At 52.5% G+C, this 10,320-nt stretch overlaps 1 long non-coding RNA gene across 2 annotated transcripts; it reads left to right on the top strand.

Annotated features, from left to right (window-relative positions):
• The first annotated feature begins 672 nt into the window (after nt 1-672).
• Nucleotides 673-9,872, top strand: LOC124967265 (uncharacterized). Of its 2 annotated transcripts, none has more exons than XR_007105500.1 (3): nt 673-863; nt 9,085-9,192; nt 9,349-9,872. It is a non-coding gene; the product is annotated as an uncharacterized LOC124967265 (long non-coding RNA). The 2 variants fall into 2 exon arrangements; XR_007105499.1 differs by lacking the exon at nt 673-863 and adding an exon at nt 7,984-8,097 and having other exon boundaries at nt 9,349-9,870.
• The last annotated feature ends 448 nt before the right edge of the window (nt 9,873-10,320 follow it).

Raw genomic sequence — 10,320 nt, 5'->3', positions numbered from 1 at the left:
AAATAACCTGACTAGACGGGTCCCTTTCTTTGTTCAGTGGCTCACTTTCCACCAGGGGAGCAGGTCCACGGCACCATTCAGCCCCCTGAATGAAGAGCTAAGATGACACGTGAGGTTTGCATCCTGCCTGGTCTTTTTCTGCTAACAGAGGGGCCCAGGGTGGGGTGCAGGTGGCTGCCTCCAAGCTGGTGACGTCTGAGAGCTGGCTGTGGGGCTGGACTCCAGGAGGCCCACCACATCCACGTGCGCGTGTGTGCCAGCATGCACACGCGCTCACACACGTCGGCACACGCACAACAACAGTCAGTGCCAAGCATTCCCTGGGTGCCAGGTGTCCCCACCCCGTGGAGTTTACATCCTGGTGGGCCTTCGGGGTCAGGAAGGCGACTGGGGCCCTGGAGGGTGGGTCTTCTGGCTGGGGCTGGCTGACAGGGAAGGGGTTGTCCCCAGCCAAGGGCAGTGGGGCTGGGGAGCAGGGCCCTGGCGGTGAGGAGGGGGTAAAGTCACAGCACCGCTGGCTCCTGCTTCCTCGCCTGTGACCTGGATCCTACGACAGGTAAAACCTGCTCCGCGGCCACACAGGGCTCACGGGCTCCAAGGAGACGGTGGTGTGCCTTCCAAAAGCGACAGAGGTGCCCCAGCCGCAGGACCACGCTGGGGGAGGAACACTTCACCACCCGTGTCACGTTTGGATGTGTTAGATAAATGTATTTTTTCATTTAAAGTGAGGACATCAAGTTCCACTTAAAGTACATTTAAGTAAAAAGGCGAGTCGTTTTAACAGGGTCAGGGAATGAGTCCCCCGCGTATGACCGTGGTTCCGGAAGGGTGGACATGTGGAAGCACTAACCACCAAACGCTCTGTGAGTACAGACCCCAGGGAAAGGTTTCTAGAAGCGAGGTTGACAGCAACGTGTCTGTGCCTTTGGGGTGGAGGCCCTGGGCACCTGGGTGCGTGCAGGGCAGAGGTGGCCGGGCTTTGTGTCCAGGTGGCCTGTGCCCATCTGCACATGTGAATGCACACACACATGTGCATGTGGCTTTCTGTGTGCGGAGTGCAGACTCACCTTCTTCCAGCACTTTCCTGAGTGATTGGGCTGGGCAGGAAGCCTGGGGTTGGCTGGTCACCAGCCACCAGGGGGCAGAACGTGGCTGGTGGAGGCCGCTTCTGCCAGCCCTGGGCTCCTCCCAGGCAGCCTCAGACTCTCCTGAGTCCCGGAAATGGGTCGGGCAGGGTCTGCTCTGAGCCTGACACCGAGGCTTTCTGAGTCTCCCTCCGCCCTGTCTGCATCTCCCCATCCTCCTCCAGGGCTCTGCATGAGCCAGTAGTCCCCAGTTTGAGGCTTTCTGGAGGCTGGGGTTCAGGAAGCAGACCTGTTGTTATAGGGTGTGTTGGGGCCCCGGGGGGCAACTCCAGTTGGTCTCCTGGGCTCTTGGGAGATGGGGTCTTCCTTGCCCAAGTGGTCTGGGCTCCCAGATGCTGATACTTGGGAGGAGGGCTGACTTAGCCTCTGCTGGTCCCTCTACAGTCGGCTCTGTTGGGTCCCTCTCGTAGGTCCCTCTCTGTGGCTGCCTGTCTTCTCTTCTCAGCCCTAAGTCTGCTCAGACACTGATAGTCTCCCAGGCTCTTTCTGGGCTCATGGAAAGTCGCCCCCTGCGAGGCTCCAGGGTGGACAGCTGAAGCCAAAAGCCTTTCTTTTTCTTTTTCTTTTTAATTTGTAGCAGAGATTGAACCCAGTGATGCTTAACCACTGAGCCAGATGCTGAGCCCAATTTATTATTTTTTTTTTATTTTGAGACAGAATCAAAGTTGCTTAGGACCTTGTTGAGGCTGGCTTTGAACTTGCCATCCTCCTGCCTCAGTCTCCCGAGCCGCTGGGATTACAGCCATGTGCCGCCTCGCCAGGCTAGCCTAAAGCCTTTGATTGGATGTCCTCATGTCCAGGACGGCCACTGCCTCCTGCCAGCACGAAGGGGCCGTAGGGCAGCCTGGTGGTGGCAGCAGGACTCTCTGGTCGTCCTTCCTTCTAGAGGCAAAGACTTACTGAAGCCCTGCTCGGGGCGGGCACTGTCCAGGAGCTCAGCTTCCAGGATGGGCTGTCCCCCGCTGCCAGCCTCAGAGGACCAAAGCCTCGCTGGGGCACACAGTGTTGGTGAGCAGCAGCTTCCTGCCAGCCCAGGGAGGGTGGAGGCAAGCTCCCGGGAGGAGGCAGAGGACTGTGGGCCAGGCGCAGTGCTACGCTCATCCCAGGTACCGGGTTCTCTCTTCCTCACACCACCCTGAGAGTTGGGGACTGCTCACCCCGTTTCATTGCAGGAGATGCTGGGGCTCAGGGGTTCAGGGACTCCTCTTTAGAGGAGGCACAGTGGCCTCCCTGTCCCTGTGCCCAAATGTGGAGGAGCCAGGCAACCCCAGGGGCCTCAGGCTGACTCGTCTCCCCATGGCTGCCCCCATTCAGGACCAAGTGAACCAAGGGTCTGTCCCTCCAATGATCCTCTAGAGAACGACGCACACACGAGGGGGCTGGGGCTGCGTCGTCATTGTCTGCGTTACAGAAACAGAGTCGGGCTGAGGCATCCGCCTTACATGTGCAGTTTGCACCTGCAGGTTCAGCCAGCCTCAGGTGAAAAAAATCCACGCGCTTTTAAACATTGCGTTCTTCCAGACCCATGCCACCGAGGCGCGCCCCCTGACTGTAAGTCCACTCCTTCCCCTGGCCGTCAGTCCTTAACCCACAGCCGGGCTCTCACGTACACAGGTTTGCATTGTCTTCCGTATTCTCGTGACTTCAAGTAGGCGGGAGGTTGTGTCCGGTTTACAGGCGAATACTGCCCTGAGGATTTTAGTATCCACAGGGGCCTGGGACCAACCCCTGTGGTGACTGAGGGACACCTCCATATCCTTTTCTCCTTTAATGACTGTGACCAGCTGAATAATTTCTACTAAAAAAAAAAAAAAAAAAAAAAAGATAGCCTTCCCTAATTCCTGGAACCTGTGAATTTACCCTCCGGGGGGGTGGGGGGAAGATTTCACAGATAGGATACAGTTAAGGAGGTTGGGATGGGAGATTATCCTGAATTAGCTGAACGGGCCCTAAACGCAATTACAGATGTCCTTACAGAAAGGGGTAGAGGGAGGTTTGACACAGACAGAAGAGTGTAAGTCAAGGTGGCCAGGCACAGACTGAGTGACGTGGCCATGGCCATGGGGTTCTGGCAGCCACCAGAAGCTGGGAGAGGCAAGGTTCACCTCAGAGCTTCCAGAGGAAGCTAACTCTAACCTAAGCCTAAGCTAACCCTGATGCTAACCCTAACCTAACCCTAACCTAACCCTAACCTAACCCTGATACTAACCCTAACCTAACCCTAACCTAAGCCTAACCCTAACCTAACCCTAACCTAACCCTAACCCTAACCCTAACCCTAACCTAAGCCTAAGCTAACCCTGATGCTAACCCTAACCTAACCCTAACCTAACCCTGATGCTAACCCTAACCTAACCCTAACCTAACCCTGATGCTAACCCTAACCTAACCCTAACCTAACCCTGATGCTAACCCTAACCTAACCCTAACCTAACCCTGATGCTAACCCTAACCTAACCCTAACCTAAGCCTAACCCTAACCTAACCCTAACCTAACCCTGACCTAAGCCTAACCCTGACCTAAGCCTAACCTAACCTTAACCCTGACCTAAGCCTAAGCTAACCCTGATGCTAACCCTAACCTAACCCTAACCTAACCCTGATACTAACCCTAACCTAACCCTAACCTAAGCCTAACCCTAACCTAACCCTAACCTAACCCTAACCCTGACCTAAGCCTAAGCTAACCCTGATGCTGTTAGGGTCCTGTTCCGACTAATCCCCGGAGAGTCAAAGTGAACACACAGTAATGCAAATCACACAAGGAGGTTTTATTAAAGCAAGCTCGAGCCTGGACCGCAACCGGCCCCTCAGACCAATACAATGGCTGCGGGGGGGAAGCGGCCCAAGTGGCGAGAAAGCGCTCTATTTAAGAGCTTTTTCAGCATTCATACACAAGGACCTGTACATCATTGGTTAAAATTCAGATAGCTAAATATTTGTCCTCCTTTGGTTTGGTCCCTCCACTTTATTTGAATCTTATGCCAAAACTGAACGGTCCTGGAGGGAGCAGGGAGGAGGGAAGGAGTGAATTATGAGGAAGAGGGGTCAGAGATAGGTTCCCCTGTCCCTGATAGATGGGATCTCCGGACAGCTGCACATTCCTCAGATAGATCTCTCTGAACAGCCTTGATAAACCTGGGGCCCAGCACATCCCATTTGACCTGTATTGGCCCTCGAAGGCGCCGCTGCGGCTGCTGGATCCTCGGTGCTTGCCCACCCTCTTCCTGGGGACCCAGTTCATGAAATAGTTTGTTTATACAAGCGGGCTGCACGGATGGCACCCCATTCTCAACAATGCTAACCCTAACCTAAGCCTAACCTAAACCTAACCCTAACCTAACCCTAACCTAACCCTGCAGGCACCCTGATCTCAGACCAGGGCTCTCAGTTTCAGACCTTTTAATACATTTAAGAATATATATTCTGCACTCTGGAACTGTGTCAGATCAAATTTCTGTGGTTTAAACAGTCAAGTGATTTGTTACAGCAGCCACAGGAAACTCATACAGGCTTCGGATGACTGGAACAGACATAGGAGCAAATAACAACGATAATAAAACCATAACTCTAAACTAGCAGGACATGGAACAGCATTTTTGCAAAAGGTAGGACAGGATGTGAGTGCCTGTTCCCACACTCAGAAAGAAATCAGATACTGGGATGGAAAACCCCGACCTGCAATTCCCAGCAAGCCATCCGAGCAGTTCGCCCGAGGAACGAGGAGCCCAGGCTGTGGGCCAAGGCGCACGCAGAGGCAGGCACGCAGCCAGGACCACTCACGGGGCACACGGCTGGAAGCAAGAGATACTTAACGTTGGGGCTTGGATCAAGGAATCATGGTGCGGCCACCAAGTGGAGTTCAATGTGAATTACTGAAGATCTTGTAAATAGTACTGATTTCTGTAAAGGGAGTGTCATGAGATAGTAGGTAAAAAGGCACTTACAGAAAATCTGCATGGTGAGATCCCGTTTAAAAGTAATCACCCCCACGTAAGTGCAAAGAGAAGGGACCACCTGGGAGTAAAGAGCAATTGTCACCGGTGGGGACAATCATTGGTATTCTCAGTCTTTTCTCTGCTTATCTGAATTTTTTTTTTTTTTTTTTTTTTTTTTTTTTTTTTTTTGTGGGAGGTACCAGGGATTGAACCCAGGGGCACTTAGGCACTGAGCCACATCCCCAGCCTTATTTTGTATTTTATTTAGGGTCAGGGTCTCACTGAATTGCTGAGGCTGGCTCTGAATTCGCGATCCTCCTGCCTCAGCCTCCCGACTGCTGGGATCACAGGCGTGCACTACCGCAGGCAGTTTATCTAATTTTTTTTTTCAGTTCAGCCACTACGATTTTATTTTTACAGACTGCATTTTAATTCATTGTACACAAATGGGGTACAACTTTTCATTCCTATGGTTGTGCACGATGTAGATTCACACCGTTCGTGTCATCATACGTGTACATAGGGTAATGATGTCTGTCTCATTCCACCATCTTTCCTTCTCCCTCCCTCTCCCCTCCCCTCATTTCCCTCTACACAATCCAAATTTCCTCCATTCTTCTCTTACCACCTCTCCCCATTATGTATCGTCATCCACTTATCAGAGAAAACATTCGGCTTTTGGTGTTCAGGGACTGTAAGGGAATTTCCACGAAACCACGCCGGACACGGGAAATCACATAAGGGAATGTATTAAGCAAACAGTGTCTCCCTGCCGGGTAAGAGAGAAACTGAGAGGAAAAGAGAAAGGAAAAGAAAGGGCGCGTGCTAGAGAGAGTGGAAAGCCAGGAGGATAGAGAAAAGTGAGGAGGACAGACAGAAGGATGGGAAAAGATGGCGGGGAAGCTACAGTAAAACAGTTGAATTCCACCGGGGTAACAGGGGACCAATATCGGATTGATGAACCAATAGCTAGCTAGGATGTTCACAGATTGACAAGTGGTTGGGAGGTGGGCAAAATTACTGCACCTGATGGGCGGGGGAGCAGCTTTATACATTACAGGGACTGGCTTATTTCACTTAGCATGAATTTCTCCAATTCCATCCATTTACCTGCAAATGCTATAATATTATTCTTTATGGCTAAATAATATTCCATTGTGTTTATATACCACAGTTGCTTTATCTATTCATCTATTGAAGGGCTTCTAGGTTGGTTCCACAATCTAGCTATTGTGAACTGAGCTGCTATAAACATTGATGTGGCTATGTCACTGTAGTATGCTGATTTTAAGTCCTTTGAGTATAAACTGAGGAGTGGGATAGCTGGGTCAAATGGTGGTTCCATTCCAAGTTTTCTGAGGAATCGCCATACTGTTTTCCAGAGTGGTTGCACCAATTTGCAACTCCACCAGCAAAGAATGAGTGCACCTTTCCCCACACCCATGCCAACGCGTATTATCACTTGTATTCAAAAAATCTTCTCCTCACGCCCTTCAGATAAATCTCCAAAATTTATAAAGAACTTAAAAAACTTTACACCAAAAATACAAAGAACTCAGTCAATATTTGGGCTAAGGAACTGGGCAGACATACAGAAGACATACAGGCAATTAATAAATATTTGAAAAGTGCTCAACATCTCTAGTAATTAGATAAATGCAAATTAAAACCACCCTAAGATTTCATCTCACTCCAATTAGAATGGCTATTATCAAGAACACAAGCAATAATAAGTGTTGGCGTGGATGTGGGGGAAAAGGCACACTCATACATTGCTGGTGGCGTTGAATTTTTTCTATAAATGATTTTGAATTATATTTGCAATCAATTAACTGGAGGAAAAAATCTATAGGTGGTGCACGGGGAGACAGGCCAAAATACAAGGTAAACTGTGTGAATATAAACAGAAAAGGCCAGAAAGAGTTTAGAAGTCCAGGCTAAGTAGCCAGGGCAAGCTTCCTGGAAGAGTCCTGCCGGCCAGGGGCAGGGGAGGCTCGGCAGGAAGGAGCCAGGGCCTGAGGGCGGAGCTCAGCCCTGAGGGCGGAGCTCAGCCCCGAGCGCTGGTTGGGTGGCCGGTCAGAGGTTGGTTTCCAGACTCCTCCTGGGTGGTGTGCTGGGAAAGGTCAACAGCCGGCTCTTTGGGGGCGGGGCGGGGCGGGGCGGGGCGGGGCGGGCAGCCTGATTTGCAGCCCTTCATCATTTCTGGGGGGTAATTTCCAGCTACCAATGTGACATTATTGAATGCAGAACTAGTAAGAGGTCCACAGTCGCACACCATCTTACAGGTACCCCACCATACAGATAAGACCCCCAGAGCACTAACAATAGTAAACTGTAATAACATCATAAATTAGAAGAGATAAGATTTGAGTACTGGCTTTGTTTTTAATATAATGCGTTTCATTGTAATTTGTATAATTCAATTTTTTTTTTAACTTTTAGCCCAAGGGTGTGCTACCCCTGAATTATACTCCTAGCCCTTTTTTTTTTTGAGACAGGGTCTTGCTAAGTTGCTGAGGCTGGCCTTGAACTTGCAATCCTCCCCCCTCAGCCTCCCCAATCACTGGGATTACGGATGTGCGCCCCGGCATTGAGTTTGGATGATCTGATTTGAATAAGCGCTATGTTTAATAATTGCCCTGCAGAATTCCTGAGAATTTGACAGCTGATTCACAGGTAGGCCCGGCTCCTCCAGCGCTCCTGGGGCTGAAGGAGCTGCCTCGGGTGCTGGAGCCCCTAGCCTGAGACCCCACCTGCGTTTGAGGGTAACAATGGCCGAGCTCTGTCCTCAGTCCTGGGCTTCTCCAGGTCACTGACCTGCCCCAGGAATGCCCCGCCCCACCCTCAGCCCCTGACTACAAGCCAGTCAAAGGCGAGTGTCTCCCTGCAGCCTGGAGCCGGCCTTCCTGTCCCAGCTGGCTGACCCCTCGTCCTGCCTCTCTAGAGGCCTGTGGCTGTCCACTTTCTCTTGCTAAGGACACAATGCCGGGCTGGGGAAGTGAGACAGAAAACAGGTTTGTTTGGGCTCACATTCTGGGTCAAAGGAGGGGGCAGAGGGAGAGAGGGAGGGCGGGCGTGGCTCTCCTCATAAGCCTGCCAGCGCCGGCCACGCCGCCTGAGGATCTCACTTGGCCCTGGCCAGCTCTCCAAAGCCCCCGGTGAAGCACCGTATCAGAGGAAGTCTCCGCCTTCTCCATACTTCCCGCTGGGGACTGAACTCCCAGTCGAGCTTCAGAGGGGACAAGCCACATGGACACCACAGGAGGGGCCCCTGGGCTGACCCTCTGGAGGCAAATACAGGATTTCTGGGAGGGGCACAGTACCGTCCCCTGTCCCCAAGGGCGGGACTCTCAGCGGGCTCTGGTCCACTTTGGGCTACAGCTGCTTTCAACCCAAGCCCCCTCCTGTCTGGAGGTGTAGGGCCAGCACCCCAAATCACTGGGCACAAGTCCCCGTCCAGGGCCAGTGGCTAGTTGGGTCTTCTCTCCCAGCCCTGCACTAGGTCCATTTTCTCCTTGGTGGCACCTGTCCCTCTTGCCACCTGCTTCTCTTCTCCATAACCACACCTGCTCCCAGGAAGTCACCATCTGGTCCTTCTCTGGTGTTCCCTGGCAATGTTGGGCTGATTCTTGGGTCACAGGAAGTCCCCCCTGGTGGATGGGATCTTCCTCCTGGGTCCTGGGTCCGGCTGTGCCACAAATTCCTCCAACGCCTCGAACGTGGCTGCACTGGGTGGGTGGAGGAGGACTTGGAGTCAGTGGGCCTTCACCCTGCCCCGCCACCCAGCTGGGACCAGCCTGATTGGAGCCTAAGGCAAGAAGAAAACTCAGCAGTGACCCTTTAGTGATTTAGTCTTCACAAACGTTGCTTTGGTCCTTGTGGATATTTTGCATTACTCTGATTTTTATGGTGCTAGAATGTACATAACATCGTCTCGCTCCTCGTGAAGCCTGCAGGCTCGTGGCCTTAATGACTTTCACCTCTCTCTGTTCACCCTGCAGAACTGAAACTCCACTCCCATTCCACAACAACTCCTGCTCCTCTCTCCCAGCCTCCAGCCCTGTCAATGATCTCACTTCAACTCTTGACTGTCGGCTCTCCATTCCTCGGTAAGAGGATCTGTCTTTTTGTGTCTGGCTTATTTCACTTAGTGTAAGTTTTCAAGGTCCAGCCAGGTGACAGCCTGAGTCAGGATTCCCTTCCTTTTCACATCTGTGTAATATTCCACTGTGCATCCATCCACTCTTGGTTACCTTCTCCTCCAGAAAGGAGTGGAGGCTGGTGCGTGCCACAAGGTGGAGGCCCCTTGAAAGAACGCTAGTGAAAAGAGCCAGTCACGTGTCCTAAGACCCCATTACATGATGGTCCCGAAGAGACAAATCCACAGAGGCGGAAGCAGATTGGAGAAGGAGACAGAATGCGAGCCACTGCCAACTGAGCATGAGGCTTCATTTCCAGCTGGTGAGAATGTTCTGGAACCATATCAGTCACTGCCCAGAACTGCACACTTCAAGATAACTAACATGGTCGCTTTAATTAAATGGTTAATTTAAGTTCACCACAGTAAAAAATGGAATAAAAACTCAAGGGATTAAAGTAGGTGATACCCCAAAACACCCGGCTGGAAAGAGCTGATATTATCAGGACTGTCGCTAAGAGTCTCGGGTCCAGGGTGCTGGGCGGCGCTGGCTGGAGGGGGTTGGGCTTTGTTTTTAATCCATTCTCTGTGGGGGACCCAGGGCTGGTGCCAGGCCCCGCCCAGGCTGCACGGGAGGGTGGGGCCGCCTCCTCGCTCCCGCCGACCACCAGCGCTGGCCAGGTCACTCTCGGTCACTGCCCTTCCCTGCCCTGGGAGTGGACATAAACAACGGCCAGGACAATAGCCGCCAGGAAGTCCTCCTGGGCCTGGAGCAATGGCCGTCCCCCAGCTCGGCCTGGGTGGGGGTGCGGGCAGGCCTGGCTGGCCCGCGTCGCTCCGGTCCTCACCCCATGAGACCGGTGGACACCGACCTCTCGGCTGCGGGGAGCTCTCGTCACTTTCTGGGTATAAACCTCAGAGGCTGGATGTCCCGGTGAAGTAGACTAACCTCTCTGAGCTTTTGGAAACATGGGGCTCGGCCCTGCTCTGTGCTGCTTCTGAGCAGTTTTGGGCCCCAATTAGGAGCCAACGCGGGGTGGGGGGTGACCCTGAGAAGGAGCTGAGTCTGCCCTGCCCACCGTGCCCCCTCCCTGGGGCC

The sequence above is a fragment of the Sciurus carolinensis genome, chromosome 16 (genome assembly GCF_902686445.1).
Source record: "Sciurus carolinensis chromosome 16, mSciCar1.2, whole genome shotgun sequence".
Classification (NCBI taxonomy): Eukaryota; Metazoa; Chordata; class Mammalia; order Rodentia; family Sciuridae; genus Sciurus; species Sciurus carolinensis.
Note: the sequence above shows the minus strand (reverse complement) of the source record. Positions and strands in the feature narration are given on the sequence as shown.